An 18,356-nucleotide genomic window follows, 5' to 3' on the forward strand; every position below is an offset into this window, starting at 1 on the left:
GATTCAGCAGTTGCATTTAACACCCAGAGATCATTCCATCACGTGCCCTCCTTAATGCCCATCACCCAGTTACCCCATCCTTGCCCACCTCCCCTCTAGCAGCCTTCAGTTTGTTCCTTAGAGTTAAGAGTCTCTTCTGGTTTATCTTCCTCTCCGATTTCATCTTTAAAAATCACATGTTTTGTTTTTTTAAAGATTTTATTTATTTATTCATGAGAGACACACACACACACAAAGAGGCAGAGACACAGGAAGAGGGAGAAGGAGGCTCCATGCAGGGAGCCCGACGTGGGACTTGATCCTGGGTCTCCAGGATCATGCCCTGGGCTGAAGGCGGCGCTAAACCGCTGAGCCACCCAGGCTGCCCTAAAAATCATGTTTTTAATGAATATGTAATAACATAGTATGATGGTCACTATTTTACAGTAAATAAGATAGTTCAGAAATGGTACAGTAGGAACATAGTATTGTGGATAGGATAACAGAGTGCTTCACAGTAAATTATATTACCTTTGGCAAGATTATCTCTCTGAACTGATTTTTCATCTGGGAAATGTAGAAGATGCTCATAGTACCTACCTCACAAGTTGTTATGAAGAATAAATGAGATCATTAATGCAAACATCTGCCACATAGCAAATATTCCATAAAGGTTATATGTATGCACTAGAAAAAACAAGAAAAATATGCCAAAAAATAGTTGCTTTTTTTGGATATGAGCTTACTGATAAATTTTATTTTCTTCTATATACTTTCTGTTTTTAAAAAAATTTTTTAAAGATTTTACTTATTTATTCATGAGACACACAGAGAGAGGCAGAGACAGAGGCAGAGGGAGAATCAAGCTCCCAATGGGGAGCCCGACATGAAACTCGATCCCAAGACCCCGGGATCATGACCTGAGCAGAAGGCAGACGATCAACCACGGAGCCACCCAGGTGGCCCTCTATGTTTTAAAAATTACAATAATTGGGGCACCTGGGTGGCTCATTCAGTTAAGCGACTGATTTTTAATTTCAGATCTTGATCTTAGGGTTGTGGGTTGGAGTCCCATGTTGGGCTCCACATGGGGCATGGAGTCTACTTAAAAAATAAAAATTATAATAATGAAAAAATGTTTGGCACCTGAGTGGCTGGGTCAACTAAGATTGCGTCTCTGGATCTCCACTCAGGTCACTTAGGTCTTGATCTTAGGGTCGTGAGTTCAAGCCCCAAGCTGAGCTCCACACTGGGCATAGAAGAAAAGAAAAGAGAAGAGAAGAGAAGAGAAGAGAAGAGAAGAGAAGAGAAGAGAAGAGAAGAGAAGAGAAGAGAAAAGGAAAGGAAAAGAAAGAAAAGGAGATGTATCTACTTTCCTGTAAAATGAAATAATGATGGAAGAAATTATCAGCAACAACATTCAGTATCTCTGGAAGATTTTGCAGTTTCCCCATTTAGAAGATAGGCCTATGACTACACTATCAGATTTGTCTCCAGATAAAAATGTGTGGGAAAGGGGAAATCCTGGGTAAGTTCTCAGTCAAAAGGGAAAATTTAAAGGAAGTAATAATAATATTTTTATTTGTGTAGCACTTTTTACTTTACAAAGCATATTAACAAGTGGTATTGAATTGTCAGAAAGGATCATTTAGATTTTTTTTAAAGATTTTATTTATTTATTTATTCATGAGAGACACACAAAGAGAGACAGAGACACAGGCAGAGGGAGAAGCAGGCTCTGTGTGGGGAGCCCGATGTGGAACTTGATCCCAGGACCCCGGGATCGCACCCTGAGCCAAAGGCAGACACTCAACTGCTGAGCCACCCAGGCGTCCCTCATTTAGATGCTGTTATTTCCACTTTACAAACAAGAAGATGATGCTCAAAAAGATTAAATGACAAAAATAACAGAATTTGTAAACAATCAAGCTGGGACTTGAATTTAGTTCTTCTAGGTTAAAAAAAAAAATAAAGAAGAAAAAAGAGCATAGCACTGGTGTTGTTTCAGAACCTTTTCCTAGAAGTTGCCTATGATAATAATATTAGATATTTTTTCCTGTGACTCATTCTGAAAAATCTGTTCACTCCTTAGGGAAATTCCACAACATTATTTTCATCTTTTATGAGTCTTTTGTTTTTGATGTTGTTTGGTTTTTACTGGACAAAAATTTTCAATGCAGATGATTATTTGTAGTTCTTACAAAAATAACAAATTTCAAGAAAAATTTGAATAAGGCAAATAGCACTGGAGATGTTTAGTGCATTTGTATTTGCGTTGGGGAGGGGGTTAAGTGCACAGTAGAGATAAAATGAGGGGGGATCCCTGGGTGGCTCAGTGGTTTAGCGCCTGCCTTTGGCCCAGGGCGCGATCCTAGAGTCCCGGGATCGAGTCCCACGTCGGGCTCCCGGCATGGAGCCTGCTTCTCTCTCTCTCTCTCTCTCTCTCTGTCTATCATGAATAAATAAACAAATCTTTAAAAAAATCATTTAAAAAAATGAGGAACTATTATTAACCAAAACTGAATTGAATGTTTACAATCTAAACATTAAATGGAAGTTTAAAAAGCTGAGAAGCTGAACGACTCAATCTACATAGAGAAGAAAATGGCATGTGGGTTTGTAAAAAAAAAAAAAAAAGGTAGGAGCCTTAAATAAATCTGGGCAGGAATAGCGTGTTTGTCCTAAAGTCAGGGCAAGAAGTCTGCCGCTCACACAAAGACCAGCAAAGGCCATTAAAGGGAATTTTAGGAAGGGAGTGACATTGTGAGAGGGCAACAGAGGAAGTTGATTTTGGCAGCAGCTTTGGGAAAGGACTTGAGGAGGAAAAAAGTCTGAAGAAGAGGCATTTCTCAAAAGGAGTAAGGACTATACAATGGACATAGGTAGAGTTGTAAAAATGGAAAAGTTTGAGTATACAAGAGTCATCTGTTTTAAATTTTGATGGAACCTTTCTACTTCAAGTCCTTTTAATCAAAATCTGATTTTTCACCTGTCTCTCCATTATAATTTTGCATTTAGCTTTCGTTAATTTCCTCGCAATCACTATGACAACAGTGCATTTTAAAATTGACTGTGTGCTTTGACCACCTGCGTCAACCTCAGGTTGTGTCCTAACAAGACTCAGGCATGTGTAATCAGTTGTCGAGCCCAACCGTCTGGGCATTCCAAACTCCAGTAGTAAGAACTAACACCTTGGATTTGAAATTTTAGAACAAAACACCTATTGTTTGAAACATCATTCTGTGTCATGAATTTGTGTTAAGAGGTGTCGGGGTAGGGGTGAAGGCCTGTTACTCAGGCTCTTTTAATAGCTTTTAGCTTGTTGGGACAAGAGTTTCAAGACTTTAACTCTTGTCCTCCTCCTATTTATCCAGAACAGTTCATTGTTGGATAAACACCTAGCAGCCCCTATGTTTTTCTGTTTCTTTTTTTCTTTTTTCAAAACTGTTGCTAACTTATTTTGCCCTAAGCTGCTTTGTATTTTTAAACTATATCCACATTAATGGTAACTGCTAATATGTGTTTGAAGTATACAAAGTAAGACAGCAACTGTCAAAGAGAAAATAATATATGTTAAACAGTTATTATTTTCATATATACTATTTTTATCATGAAATTTAAGGAATTTAATGAAGATCCATCATATGACTTTTTTTTTCTTAAGATTTTATTTATTTATTCATGAGAGACACAGAGAGAAAGAGAGAGAGGCAGAGACATAGGCAGAGGGAGAAGCGGAACTCGATCCCAGGACCCCTGGATCACTACCTGAGCCAAAGGCAGATGCTCAACCACTGAGTCACCCAGGTGACCCCATCATACAACTTTTTTTAGTGATCTGATTTAAGTCCTTTGGGGTGGAGCCATTATATCACATCAGTTTTCACTGGAGTAATAGGAAAGCCAATGGCATTCCTAGATCAAGCTTTTTCCTCTCAATACTGGAGGATTCACAGGGTAAACAGACTGCCGTAGAACTGATGAAGCTATGGATGGATGCTCCTGGGAGCCACAGCATATGCTTTTGGACACCGAAGGAAGGAATTTTCTAAGAGAATGTGTTCTTGATTGCTTAATGGAATTATCTGTGGAAAGGCCCAGAGGATTTAGGCATGGCCGGGAGAACTCATTGGCCCTCCTCCCTACTGTCATCCGGCCTTCAGCGGGATCAAAGGAGGGACTGCAAAGCTGAGGCTTCTTAGTGACCATGAAAACACCTGCCTCTCCCCTACAAAGTGCCAATAAAAGGGGCACCTGGATGGCTTTGTTGGTTGACCCCCAACTCTTGATTTTGACTCAGGTCATGATCTCAGGATTGTGGGATTGGCCTACATGGGTGGGGGGAGCGTCCTCAGCAAGTCTCAGAGAGTCTCTGCTTGAGACTCTCTCTCCTCTTTCTCCCTCTGACCCTCCCCCCCACACCGCCCCCACTCACACCCTCTCTCTCTCTCCAACAAACAAATAAATCTTTCAAACACAAACAAACACCCAAGCGTTAGTAAGAAACCAGGAACAAAGCAAAGACTACAAGGAAGACTGACACCCACCTCAAGCCACCCTCAGAATTAATCACATTACGCCAAAAGCCTTATACACACAGCTGTACAAACACAGGTCCAAGGCCCCGGGCCCTTCAGGATCACTCATAGGCTCCGGTACCTCCCCTGGTCTGAGTCAATCCCCCACTCCTCTCCCACCAGCCAAACCCTTCCACTCTGTGCTTCAGAATTTATGGTTCCTCTTTCCTTAATTAAAGTCTGGCTAGCCTTTGAAGACGCTTCTCCTCAGCCCTCACACGGCAGTGGTGTTTTCTCTCACACACTGCACTCGAGGAGCACCCAGAGGTGAGGCCTGTGTGTCTCGTTGCCGCCTTTAGGTGTTTTTATCATTCTTCCTCTCAGAACACGATAACAACTGCCACTGCCACAACCACCAGTTCAGCGTCTTGGAAGCACTTGGTGTCAGACCACTAAGCCACCGTATTGAGTCATCGCTCACCTCTCGCTGACTTCCTTAGACAATGAAGACTTTAGATTCCGGCCTTCTGTCCCCCTCTCCACCACTACCCTGTGCTATGCTCCTCTGCTGGGTGACTTCAGCGTCCACGAAAATGATCCATGTGCCCATGTCCATATATTCACTGGCCTCCAAGTTCCTGAATCTTCCCATCTTTTTTTTTTTTTTAATTTATCTATTCATGAGACACATACAGAGAGAGAGAGAGAGAGAGAGAGAGAGGCAGAGACACAGGCAGAGGGAGAAGCAGGCTCCATGCAGGGAGCCTGACGTGGGACTTGATCCCAGGACTCCAGGATCAAGCCCTGGGCCGAAGGCAGGCGCTAAACCGCTGAGCCACCCAGGGATCCTCTCTTCCCATCTTCAATGTTATTTTCCTCCACTATATTTCAGCAAAATGCTGCTGTGATCATATGTCCCAAAGAACTTTCCTCCATATCCCTTAATAGCCTTCAAAGATTTTTGAATTTCGGTATTCCATGTTCTTCTGACCAAACTTCTCCTACCTTTTAGCTGTACCATAACCACCACCCCAATCAATCCCTTTGGAGCAGCCAATCGATTGGTCTATCACTTGGTCTATCACCTCTTCACTGTCCATGTTCCCACGTGTGTTACTGTCCTTCCTCCTGGTGCAGCTTACTGTAATCAGGTCTCTTGCGTATATACCCACAAGTGCCTTGCCCCTCTCACTTTCCAACCTACTAGAAAAACCCAATGCTGCCTTAAACATAACTCCTTACTTCACATCAGCACCAATCAGTTGAATATGGTTAAAAAAAAATGAATATGGTTAAAGGACAATATGCAACCATAATGACAGCTCTTCAAACATTTTTTCTGGTCATTCTTACCCTGTTCAACAGCTTTTTTTTTTTTTTTTTTTAAGATTTTATTTATTTATTGAGACACCTGGGTGACTCAGTGGTTGAGCATCTGCCTTTGGCTCGGGTCGTGATCCCAGGGTCCTGGGATCGAGTCCCTCATTGGGCTCATCACAGGGAGCCTGCTTCTCCCTCTGCCTCTGTCTCTGCCTCTCTCTCAGTGTCTCTCATGAATAAATAGATAAAATTTTTTTTTTAAAAAAAGACTTTTTTTATTTACTTAAGAGAAAATTAGTGAGAAAGAGAGCATGAGCAGGGAGAGGGAGAGGGAGAAGCAGACTCCCTGCTAAGCAGGGAGCCTGATGTAAGACTTGACCCCCGGACCCCGGGACCATGACCTGAGCCTAAGGCAGATGCGTAACCAGTTGAGCCACCCAGGCATTGCTGTTCAACAGTCGTGTTACATTTCCCCTCTCCTGGATAGTTGTTTCAGTGTCTCCTCCATCTTTAAACCTCAAACATCCCCATCCCACTTCTTGCTTTTAGATAACGACCCCTCTTCTAGTTTGAGAAAATAGAAGCAATTGAAAGAAAATTGCCCCATTGTTCTCTTCATTAAATCAATGCATCTACCAGGATCTGTACCTGTGCACTTTACCTCCCCTTCTGTTACCTGGCATAAACCTCAGCGCTCCCATCTGAAGCCAACATCTCCATATGTGTATCAGTTCTTGCCCTTTTGGCTCACCAATGATTTCAATCAAATGATATCCTCTCTCCCCTCTACATCCACAGTTTTTTCCTTCTCCTCTTAATCATTCCCATCAGCATACAAGCAGGATATGAATTCTCCCTAGTATTCTTGTCCCCTTCAACTAACGTCATATTTTCCTACTTTTTTTTTATTGCAGTAGCCCATTAAAATGGTCTATGATTACTGTCTCCACTTTGTCACCTCGCATTTTCAATTCCACTCATTCCATTTCTGGCAATTGCACTGACTATTCTTCTAAGAACACTCTTGTCAGAATCAAATAATAGCCTCAATCTTGCCCAATCCAGTGGTCATATCTCAGTTCTGACCTTGCATGACTTCTCGATAGCATTTCATTTGACCACCATTCCTTCCTTAAACATTTCTTCACTTAGCTTCAAGATCACATTTCTTTTCGACTTCTCCTACTTCAGTGGCCAGTCCTTCTTCCACCTGTGTTAAAGATCAGCACATCAGGGCTCAGTCGTTGGCTTTCAAAAAAATCATCTATGTTCTTTGTGTTCATTTCCTAGATGTTCTCACTTAATCCCATGGCCTTGAATACCATCCATACACTGGAGCTTTGCAATGAATCCCTCTTGCCCTAACTACTCCCCTAAGCTCCAGATTTATAATCCATCTCCAACTTGATAACTCTCCTTGGTATCTCCAACTGCAACTCTTGATTCCTTTCCCCAAAAATCTTCTTTCCACGTGTTCTCCTTTTCAATAATTGGCACTTACCTTTCATTCCACTGACCTGCAAGTCATCCTGAACTCCTTCCTTTTGTATTCAGTCCATCAGCAAGTCCTGTCAGCTGTATCATCATAATATATCCAAGATCTAATGAAATCTCACCACCTCCATTGTTCCCACTCAAGTCCATGATGGCATAATCTCTCCTCCAGGCTTTTGCAATCATCTTCTAACAAGTCTCCCTGCTTCAATTTTTACCCTTACACAGTTCATTCATTACACAGAATCTGGAATGATCTTCTTTAATTGGTAAATCAGATCATGTCATTCGTCAGAGTCAAGACCTACAATGGTTTTGCATTGCAGTTAAGAATACAAACTCAAACTTTATCCATGTTTACAAGGCTCTAATGACTTGGCCCACCCCACTGGCTTCATCCCTGTAACTCCCCGTCTCCTTCACTCTGATTTGGCAACTTGGACTTCCTGCTCTTCTTTGAACATGCCAAACTTATTCCTGTCATAAGGGGACTTAGGGTTTGTAGAGAATCTGAGTTGGCCTTTTTTTTTTTTTTTTTTTAGATTTTATTTATTTATATGACAGAGAGAGAAAGTACAACAAGCAGGGGGAGCAGCAGAGGGAGAGAGAGGAACTTGATCCCAGGACCCTGAGATCATGACCTAAGTCAAAGGCAGATGCTTAACCGACTGAGCCATCCAGGTGCCCCTGAATTTGCTTTCAGGATAGACAAAAACTTAGCAGTGTTGTGGTTGATTAAGCATGCTGGGTCTCAGAGCTAGACCTATTGTTTGAGTCAAATTGCATTTGCAATCTTATATATATATTTGTTGATTAGTTGCTGATGAGGTAGTGAACTCCATGGACATGTCTGAAAGCTCATAATCATATCATATAGCTCCTCAGCCACTGCTGATGGTAGTTACTCTCCAGCCCAGACTGCCTTGGTTTGGATTATTTGTGTCACAGTGTACTTCTCTTTTCCAGTGGAATGTGAGACGGAGGATGCTGCTCTCGTGATTGATGTATTAATAAGCACTCGTGAAATCTATCTCTGGGTTATATTTTAATCAACCCAGCATTCTTCTTCTCTCCTTCTTTGTTCCTCATCTTTCCTGTGGGAAAAGGCCCACATATCTTTTCCATTTACTACTTTTCCCCTTCATTCTCATTTTCCTCCCAAAATCTGGTAGCAGAAATTTTACTTGCCTCAAATTCTAATTCTAAGCTAGTCTACATTACAGGCAACCTGAAGGCAAAGTCCTATCAGCTGTGTTGTTCACTGCAGTCACAGTACCTAGCACGTTGCTTAGCACATAATTGGCATTAATAGTAATTGTGGACTGCAGAGATGAGTGGAAAATAGAAATACCCCAGTTTGTAAACAGAAGCTTAGCATCTTGTTGTTGTTGTTAGGATAATAGAGAAAGAGATTCAATCTTTGTAGAAATCAACATGTTTCAGTAAGAAGAGGATTGTCATGACAGAAAGGCCAGCAACTCTCCTTTAAGAAACTTCCCAGGAGTGTGCATCACCCTGGGATGGAATTTATAACCGTCACAGCCATGATTGTCAAGGGACTTGGTCCTAGCCTTAATAGGCTCTGAAATCCAATTTTAGCAACATGCTAAGAACAGATCCACTTCTTATGACTGGACTGACATTATCTAATAATGACGTATGAACCAGAATGCCAACTTATTAGTTTATTGTGAGAGCTGTAATCATCTTGAGAATTCGAAAATATGGAGTCTGTATAATCACTACATGCCTGTTGTAGTGCTTCATGAGAAGGTGTAGTAAATAAAATGGTTGCTTGATGAATAGGGATAAGAGATGCATTACCACTTGGTGATTAAGACTCAGGCAGACTTCAAATCCTGAGATGGCAACTGACTAGCTCTGTGACCCGGAGCAAGTCATTTAAGTTCAAATACCTTCATTTTCTGGGATCCCTGGGCGGCGCAGCGGTTTAGCGCCTGCCTTTGGCCCAGGGCACGATCCTGGAGACCCGGGATCGAATCCCACGTCGGGCTCCCGGTGCATGGAGCCTGCTTCTCCCTCTGCCTCTCTCTCTCTCTCTGTCATAAATAAATAAAAAAATTTAAAAAAAAAAAAAACCAAATACCTTCATTTTCTCACCTGTAAAATGGGGATAATAACAATCCGTGCCTGTAGAAGATACTTTTTAGAATATCTTCACAGTTCACTCCCCCTAAGAATAACCACTTTCTGTGTCGCCCTCCCTACCTTCTTCCATAAACGTGGGCCTCTGCTACACATGCTATATTATGACCTGATGCACAGGAAAATGGGTGAGGGGTGGATTCCTTACTTAGGTGGGGCTAATCAGGTTCTCTCACCCAAGGATTTGCAATTTATTATTTTTTTTTAAGATTTTATTCTTTTATTTGAGAGAGAGAGACAGAGATAGTGACAGAGAGCACAAGCTGGGAGGAGAGGGAGAAGCAGACTCCCCCGCTGAGCAGGGAGCCCAACACAGGACTCCATCCCAGGACCCTGAGATCATGACCTGAGCTGAAGGCAGACGCTCCACCCATCTGAGCCACCCAGGCGCCCCAGGAATTTGCAATTTAGATTCAGAGATTCCATCTGGTCTGATCTGTTTGCCTGAATGAAGTGATAGAAACGTTGGCCAGGAGGCTGCCGTGGAGGAAAGATGCCTGTCCATGTGCCACCAGCACCAGTTGAGGCTGGTCTGTAGAGAGAGGGATGGGGGAATGAAGCAGACTTGCCCAGAGAAGCAGAAACCAGGACCATAGGCACCAGAGAGAAACTGGAACCGTGCCCACTGGCTCCCTATTCCAGGTCCATCAGAGGCTCAGCAGCTTTACCCTTTCTGGAGACATCCCTGTGTTCTCTCATAAAGCTCCTCTTCTGGCATCAGCTAGTTAGGGTCAGTGTCCGTTCTTTGCAATAAAAAAAATCTTGAATGAGATAGCACTACACGGTATTTTTAAGAAGTCAGTAAGTTGGGGGCACCTGGGTGGCTCAGTCTGTTAAGCAACTGCCTTCAGCTCAGGTCACGATCCTGGGGTCCTGGGATGGAGCCCCCAGTCCAGCTCCCTGCTCAGTGAGGAGTCTGCTTCTCCTTCTCCCTCTCCCCCGGCTCATGCGCTCACTCTCTCTCAAATAAATAAATAAATAAAAATCTTTTTTAAAAAGTAAGTAGCACATGTAGGACATGTGTAATGATAGCATTCCTGCCACTGGGATTGACAAATTGACTCCTTCAGTCATGGTGTTCTCTCCCCGCAAGGGCTTGGATGAAGGCTGTCAATAGTTTTCTATGGTTCTTCTCCTTATCCTTTTTAGACAAGTCTCGGAGTGTTAGTGACTTTGGATTTCTCTTCTATGATTCATTTTGTGCTGGTTGTACAATGAACTTCAAGATGACCTTTAGATGCCTCTCATTTCCAGATTCCTTAAAGATACTTCAATGCTGTCTCCAAACACTGAAAATAATTTATGCTCCACTTGGCTTGTTGGCACATGGGCATAGAATAAGGTGAATAGTCTTAATGGTTCTGTTGTCTATCTAATTCTCACCCTCCTCAGATTCATTTATAGATTTCTTAGGGCAGTTTACAGGGGCCTCAGCCAGGCGTCTCTATCTCAGCTGCTCTAATGCCACTATGATTAAGAGCTATTTTCTTGACTTCTCCATTAACCTTGGACCCTACTCTTTTGAGAACTTTTTTAGTGCTATAGGCAAGGGGCATAAAGGAACCTAGGGAACAGCAAATAGACCAATTTGGTCCAAATAACAGTGGAAGTTGGTGCTAGAAAAATCGGTTGGGGTCTGTAATGGCATTGCCATTAAAGACAAGACCAAATCAGATTCCCCGAGGTTGGGAGAATCTCCAAGTCAGGGCAGAGATTAACTCAAGGCCTAGATGCTTTCTCTCTCGCCATCACTCAACAATGACAGCTGCCTCCATCACCCGGGGCAGGAAGAGCCACTGCCCTCCCATTAGCACCACCACTTTGAACATGCGATTGCCACCATTTCCACAGCTTTTGCTGGAAGCTCTTCAGTCACAAGTTCTCCAGTGCGAAGGACACTTTTGATGTCAGTACCATTTTGGAGGCTGGAACAAATTGTTTTCTTACTTGCATGAAAATTACCAGGCTGACATCGTACAGGCTAAAAATGTTCACATAGCAGGACTTCTATAAATAGACCTAAACTACTAAATTGTGTTGAGTGGGATTTTACAACAGCGATCAGATATCTACATATGGTTTGTAAAACTTTTTTTTCCTTTTTTTTTGGAAAAAGTGACCTGCTAAAATACCAAGATGTAGACGGTTGGGGATTTTCTTGAGGGGGGAAATGACCCCTCACAGATAAAGATTTACATTGTTTTACTGACCAAGTGAAGGAGCCTAATTCTTTAAGGGTAAGAAGTCTCTTTGAAGGATAATTTAAAATAGTGCTCAATTGTTGCGACTTTTTCTATGTTAAAGGAATAGTTTACTGAAAGATGATTTTATTTTTTCAGTTGGCTTATAAAAATACTTAACTATGTTGGTGATTTTTATTACATGTAGATCATTTCTGAAAAAATGACAAAGCAATTGCATTTTGCTCTGCTCCTTGAACTTGAGCCTGTGCTTCTCTGTGATTATATGACCAGAGTAGCTACTATACTACTAATCTGCTTATCTGCTTACATAATTAATATATATGATATATACCTAGATTTATATGTCTCTATTTCAGTTTATTGATACACTGAAATTCAGGCCAAATTTACACTTCCAGAAAGGTAGTAAAACATCAAGGCTTTTATTTGGATATTTCAACAAACCTCCCTCCCCCATCAATGAACAGCTAAATATCAAGATAATTGTAGCAAAGCTATTTTTATTTTTATTTATTTTTTTGCAAAGCTATTTTTAAAAGTACCTGTATGTCTAAGTACTCTATTTCATTTTGCTGAAGATGACCTCACAGGAACAAGTACTCGTAAGTCTTCATAACGTTATTCTTGTTGGCTGGCAGGATCACCATATATACTGTGTGTCTGCACATGGTTTTTGCAGTATCCTGGGACCACCTGGAAAATAGGCAAGTAAAGGCAAGGTTAGAAGATAATCCTTGGACAAGATAATGGAATAGGATGTGAATCCAGGCTATGGTTCCCCAGAGCCCACTTTCCCCATATCTTTCTGCCTCCTGAGGAATTTATATGATACTATATTTCATTCTTTTTTTTCCTCCCAAAAAAGAGCAGGCTCTAGGAAATGGTGATGTGTTTACCAAAACCTTCTTTCTTTTCCTTCAGAATAGTGACTGGTTTAATTTCAAATTAGATTTCAAAGCAGAAAAAAAACCACACGGGTTTATCTGGAATCCATAATGGGACCCAAAATGCTGTCTATTCAGTTTTTCCTGAACTTTTGATGTATGTTGTCGCAGGGTAAAAAAGCAGTTAAACTTCTCCCAAGAAAAATGACGTGATAACTCGTAAAACAGGGCCCATTGGATACAACCAAAAGCGATAGCCTTCTTTTTCCTGCATGCTGGCAGAAAATTATTGCAACAGCTTAAAAAAGGTGATTACTGCCTCATTTGCTAGCATCAGAGTTCTTCTCAGGGAGAATTTCAGATTTTGTTCTGAAAGAACAAACAAGTGATTGAGAACCTGGGGTCTTGGAAAATCAGCTGGTGACAGAGCCTTAGAAAAGAAATCCAACCTGCTTCATTGGGGAATTTGCTCTATGGGAGGAGAGAAATTCTTGGCTGTGAGCACAAACAGGACGGGGGTGGGGTGGGGGGGTGGGGGTGGGGTGGGGGGTGGGGGAAAGGCACGACAAGGGGGTGAGCAGGACCCAGGGGTCATGGCAGAGGGCCTGAGACAGTAGGTGGTAGGTGGCTGAAAGGACTCTGAGCTGCTGGCGAGGCTGTACCTGATGGGGCTGCTCCATTCAACACTCTGCTCTCTCGTGAAGTCTTCCACCCTCGTTAAGGTTCCATAGGTTTGCTGGCTTTCTTGATGTTAAAAGAACCCTAAAGGGAGGCTTCAGTGAGAAAGAATGAGCCTAGAAGCAAAGGTGAAATCAGAACCCCCAATTCCACACCTTTCCCCGGGGAATTCACAAAGCTCCTTGGGAAGGCCTTTGGACTTATATAAGGTGTTCAGGCTCATTGTTTTTTAAGACTTTATTTATTTACTTGAGAGAGAGAGAGAGCCTGAGCTGGGGGAGGGGCAGGGGAAGAGGGATAAGCAGACTCCCTACTGAGCATGGAGTCTGGTGTGGAACTCATCCCAGGACCCCAAGATCACCACCCGATACCCAAGCTGGTTAGGTGCTTAACCAACTGAGCCACCCAGGCGCTGCATCAGGCTCATTTTCTAAATCTTGAGGGTCCAGGTGTCTCCAGCTGACATCTAGGTTTTATAGAACGGAATGTGTTGTTTATACAGGGTAGGCTTGCCAGATAAATTACAGGACACCCAGATAGGTTTGAATTTTAGATACACAGAGGGGACTTACTTTCTTTCTTTCTTTCTTTCTTTCTTTCTTTCTTTCTTTCTTTCTTTCTTTCTTTCTTTCTTTCTTTTTCTTTCTTTTCTTCTTTCTTTTCTTCCTTTTCTTCTTTCTTTTCTTTCTTTTCTTCTTTCTTTTCTTTCTTTCTTTTCTTTCTTTTTCTTAATTTTATTTATTTATTCATGAGAGACACACGGAGAGAGAAGCAGACACACAGGCAGAGGGAGAAGCAGGCTCCATGCAGGGAACCCGATGCAGGACTCGATCCCAGGACCCCGGGATCAGGACCTGAGCCAAAGGCAGACGCTCAACCACTGAGCCACCCAGGTGTCCCTCGAGGGGACCTTTTTAGGGTAAGTATGTCCCAAACATTACGTTGAGTATTTTTCTGTAGCAATGAGCATTCTTCACAAGGGCTTCCCACCGATACCCAAGGCAGTGACCTTGAATTTGGGCCTCATTCCCTGTAAACAATGTCTTGAGAAAGAGACTTGGATCTGAGCTATGGCTATGGTCCCGTAGAACACACCTTTTTCATTTCTTTCTGCCTCTCTTTTTTCCTCCTCCTTCTTAACCTTTCTTCTGCAATTACTTCCCATTATCCTATAAATTAGAGACAACTGAGGGTATGCTAAGGAAGGAAACTGAGATGTGGTTAGTCTCCTCTTCCATAAAGGGAGGGTGATAGTGCCTTCTTATGGGGTTGCTGTGCAGTTTCAATGAGTCAATACATATAAAGTATTAAGAACAGTGCCTGGCATAGGTGAAATAGAAGTATTTGGCTCCAGGGTGTGGAGTCTAGAGTCAAGAAGCCTTTCTTGACTTCCTGTAGCCTGACTACCTGTAGTCCCCACTGTTGCCCTCCACTAACCTATTCTCCGTATTATAGCTACTGATCTTTTTTGTAAAAGATTTTTATTTAAAAAAATAATAAAGATTTTTATTTATCTATTTGACAGAGAAAGAGAGAGAGCACAAGCAGGCGGAGCAGCAGGCAGAGAGAGGGGGAGGAGCAGGCTCCCTGCTGAGAAGGGGGGTCCCCCTTCCTGCCCCCCCAAGAGGCTTGATCTCAGGACCCTGGGATCATGACCTGAGCCAAAGGCAGTCACTCAACCAGCTGAGCCACCCAGGTGCCCCGCTAGTGATCTTTTAAAAATGCAAATCTGATCATGTCATGGCTTTCTATGACTGAATAAAAACCGACTAGGCCCTGAATGTTTATGCTTTTATTTCTTTCTCTAATTTGACTGCTTGTCTCTTTTCCATTCACTTTGTATTTTCCAGGCACAGAAGACTTTCAGGGCCATCAGGGTGATGCACATGCTGTGCCTTCTACCTGAAAGATTTTTCTCCTCCCAACCCCCACTTCTCCATGTTAATTTTTCAGTCAGAGGCTACTTCCTTAGGGAAAACTTCCCTGACTTCCTAATCTAGATTTTTAAAAAGATTTTATTTGAGAGAGAGAGAGAGAGAGCCTATGCGCATGAGCAAGAGGGAGGGGCACAGGGAGAGGGAGAAGCTGACGCCCTGCTAAGCAGGGAGCCCTACATAGGCTCTGTTCCAGGACCCTGGGATCATGACCCCAGAGGAAGGCATGACCCTTAACACCTGAGCCACTCAGGCATCCCCTTCCTAGTCTAGATTATAAATCATGATTAAGAGCACTCTGTACTCTTCCTTCATAGCCATTTATTACAGTTTTTTTTTCATTTATTACAGTTTTTAATTATACATCCATGTGCTCCATGAGGACAGAGCCCATGTCTATCTTGTCAACCATTAAAGTCTTCAGGCCTACCTACCACATACCAGATAATCAACCAAAAAAACTTTTTTTGATGAATTAGAGTATATTAGACCAGAAGTCAGTAGGCAAATCTGATCCACTACCTCTCTCTCAGACCTGCAAGCTAAGAATGGTTCTTAAAATTTTTTTTCTTAAATTTTTAAATGATTAAAAAAAATCAAAAGAATAATAATATATCTTAACACATGAAGATTTTTTTATTTTTATTTTTTACTGGAGTTCAATTTGCCAAAATATAGCATAACACCCAGTGCTGATCCCATCGAGTGCCCCCCTCAGTGCCCGGCACCCAGTCACCCCAACCCCCCACCCACCTCCCTTTCCACCACTCCTTGTTCGTTTCCCAAAGTTAGGAGTCTCTCAGACACATGAAAATTAAGTAAAATTCCATTTCCATGTCCATGAATAAAGTTTTTTTGGAACATAGCCCTGCAGGTTCATTTACGCGTTCTCCGTGGCTACTTTTGTGCTACAGTGACCCATTAGTTGTGACAGAGACCAGATGGCCCACAAAGCCAAAAATATTTACTATCTGGCCTTTCAGAGAAAAAATTTGCTGACCCCGTGTTAAACAATAGTAATTTTGGGCTCTGGGGCAGCTTGTGTTCAAAAGCACCTGCAGGTGGCTTTTCTCAATTGTTAACAGTTTGCCTCTGTTGCTGAAACAAGTGATCTATTTATTTTGCTTGGCTGGTAGGATTAATTAAAGAGACTTTCCTTTGTGCTTTGTTTTTCTGTTTTTCTATCAACAGACAGAAGCCCCCAAAGGAGATTAGTCATATGCCATACTCCTTTGCTAGTGGTATGATCATGTAACTGTCTCCCACCATCAGATTTTCCAGTTCTTTGGATAATTCATGAATTCCTCTCCCAAATGAGAGAAAGAGTTTGATAGGTGGTAGTGATGAATTTAAATAGAGTGCCTACATTTTCCCATCCACGTTCCTTCAAATTACAAACTGGAAACAGATTAAAAACTGTTTTTTGTCTTCTTTTAAAGGTATCTCTTTCCAGTTACAAATTTGTACTTATCAGAGCAACACTTTAAAATACACATTAAAATCTAATAAGGTTTTAAGGTGATTTCAAAGCGATTTCACCAGAGTGCTAGATAAACATTTCAGCCAGGACAGATGATGTGTTCATTTTTAAAATAATTTAAAAATCGAATCTGAAAAGTAACCACTCTACAGGTTCTTGGCTGCTGAATTCAAAGATATTTTTACTGAGAAATAGACAAAGGGGATTGTATGAATATAGGTGTCTTGCTTTAAGTCATGCCTTTTACTTCTGAAAAGCAGTTTGTTGAGTGGAAATAGATCTAGTTGAATAAAATTCTAAAAATTCCCTCAGAGTAATCCACTTATAAAGTCAGTATTTAATTCTTGACTTATCTCTTCTTTAAATTCACATTTTCACACAATGGATCTGTTTAGAATAGAAGCCCCTTTGTAATGACAAAAAACAAAAAAACAAAACAAAACAAAACAAAACAAAACAAAAACAAAAAACCTAAATGGCATAGTACTAACATACCACCGATAAGATATTTTGGACAAAGTTAAGATCTTTTTGATAAAGGTATCCCAATTAATAAAATAGTATTAAAATATAAAGCTCCTAAATGATCTAAAATATGTATAGAAAATGAAGACAAAATATAGTATTTTATTAATGGAAGATGATCTCAAATACATTAATCATGCATTCCACTGAACAAGAAATCAATTATTTGAAAAAAAGAAAAAAGAAATCAATTATTTGACATAGTTTAGGAGGTGATTTTTCTAGACTTTTACCATAGCATCAGAAAATCCTCTGCAGGATGCTTAGCTGTTATGAGCTAGCCCATTATAAAGAATTTATGTCTGATTCGGTTGCACTATTTAAAAGGGCACTTTTATATATAATTATACTTGAGTGTATATGTGTATATATATATATATTTCCATTAATATAACACAAACACTTCTCTATATGTTTTAATATGGCTCATGTTATGATTATTATAACTGACACAGGGTAGACATTATGATATTTACTGATGGTTACCAGGCACGTAAACAAAATTTTTGGAAGTTCAGGAATGTGCTGCATGGGTAAGAAATTTCTTTAAAAAGCATTTACATTTTTCTTGTTTGGAATGCCTGGGTGGCTCAGCAGTTAAGTGTCTGCCCTCAGCTCAGGGTATGATGCTGGAGTCCTGGGGATGGAGTCCCCACATTGCACTCCCCGCATGGAGCCTGCTTCTCCCTCTGCCTATGTCTCTGCCCACCCCCCCTCTGTCTCTCTCTCTGTCTCTCGTGAATAAATAAAATCTTAAAAAAATTTTTTTTCCTGTTTGATTCATTGACAAACAATGGGGGAGCCTTCTAAGGATTAAATGATGGTTTTTAAAAAGTGATAAGCTTAAAAAAAAGTGGTAAGTTCCCAAAAGAAAAGGAATGGAGCTCTATATAACATGGTAGATACAGAAAGGAATTCAAGTAGCATTTTGTAAGCACGTTCACAAATAAGAATTTCTCTACAGATAATCTGGTAGGAAGCTAGCAAGTCAATTAGTGTGATGCTATGACCTTTACTCGAAGGTAGAGTGAAAAGTAACAAAAAATCAAATAGTTACCCCCCACCACCACCCCGGACATCAGAGAGGAAAAGAAAACCTTAGGAATATTTTCATTTCTCAACATCCTTTAAAAATAGATGAAAAGAGGCATCAGATCAAATAATTTGAAGTGCAA

This window comes from Vulpes vulpes, chromosome 2 (genome assembly GCF_048418805.1).
Source record: "Vulpes vulpes isolate BD-2025 chromosome 2, VulVul3, whole genome shotgun sequence".
In the NCBI taxonomy this organism is placed as follows: Eukaryota; Metazoa; Chordata; class Mammalia; order Carnivora; family Canidae; genus Vulpes; species Vulpes vulpes.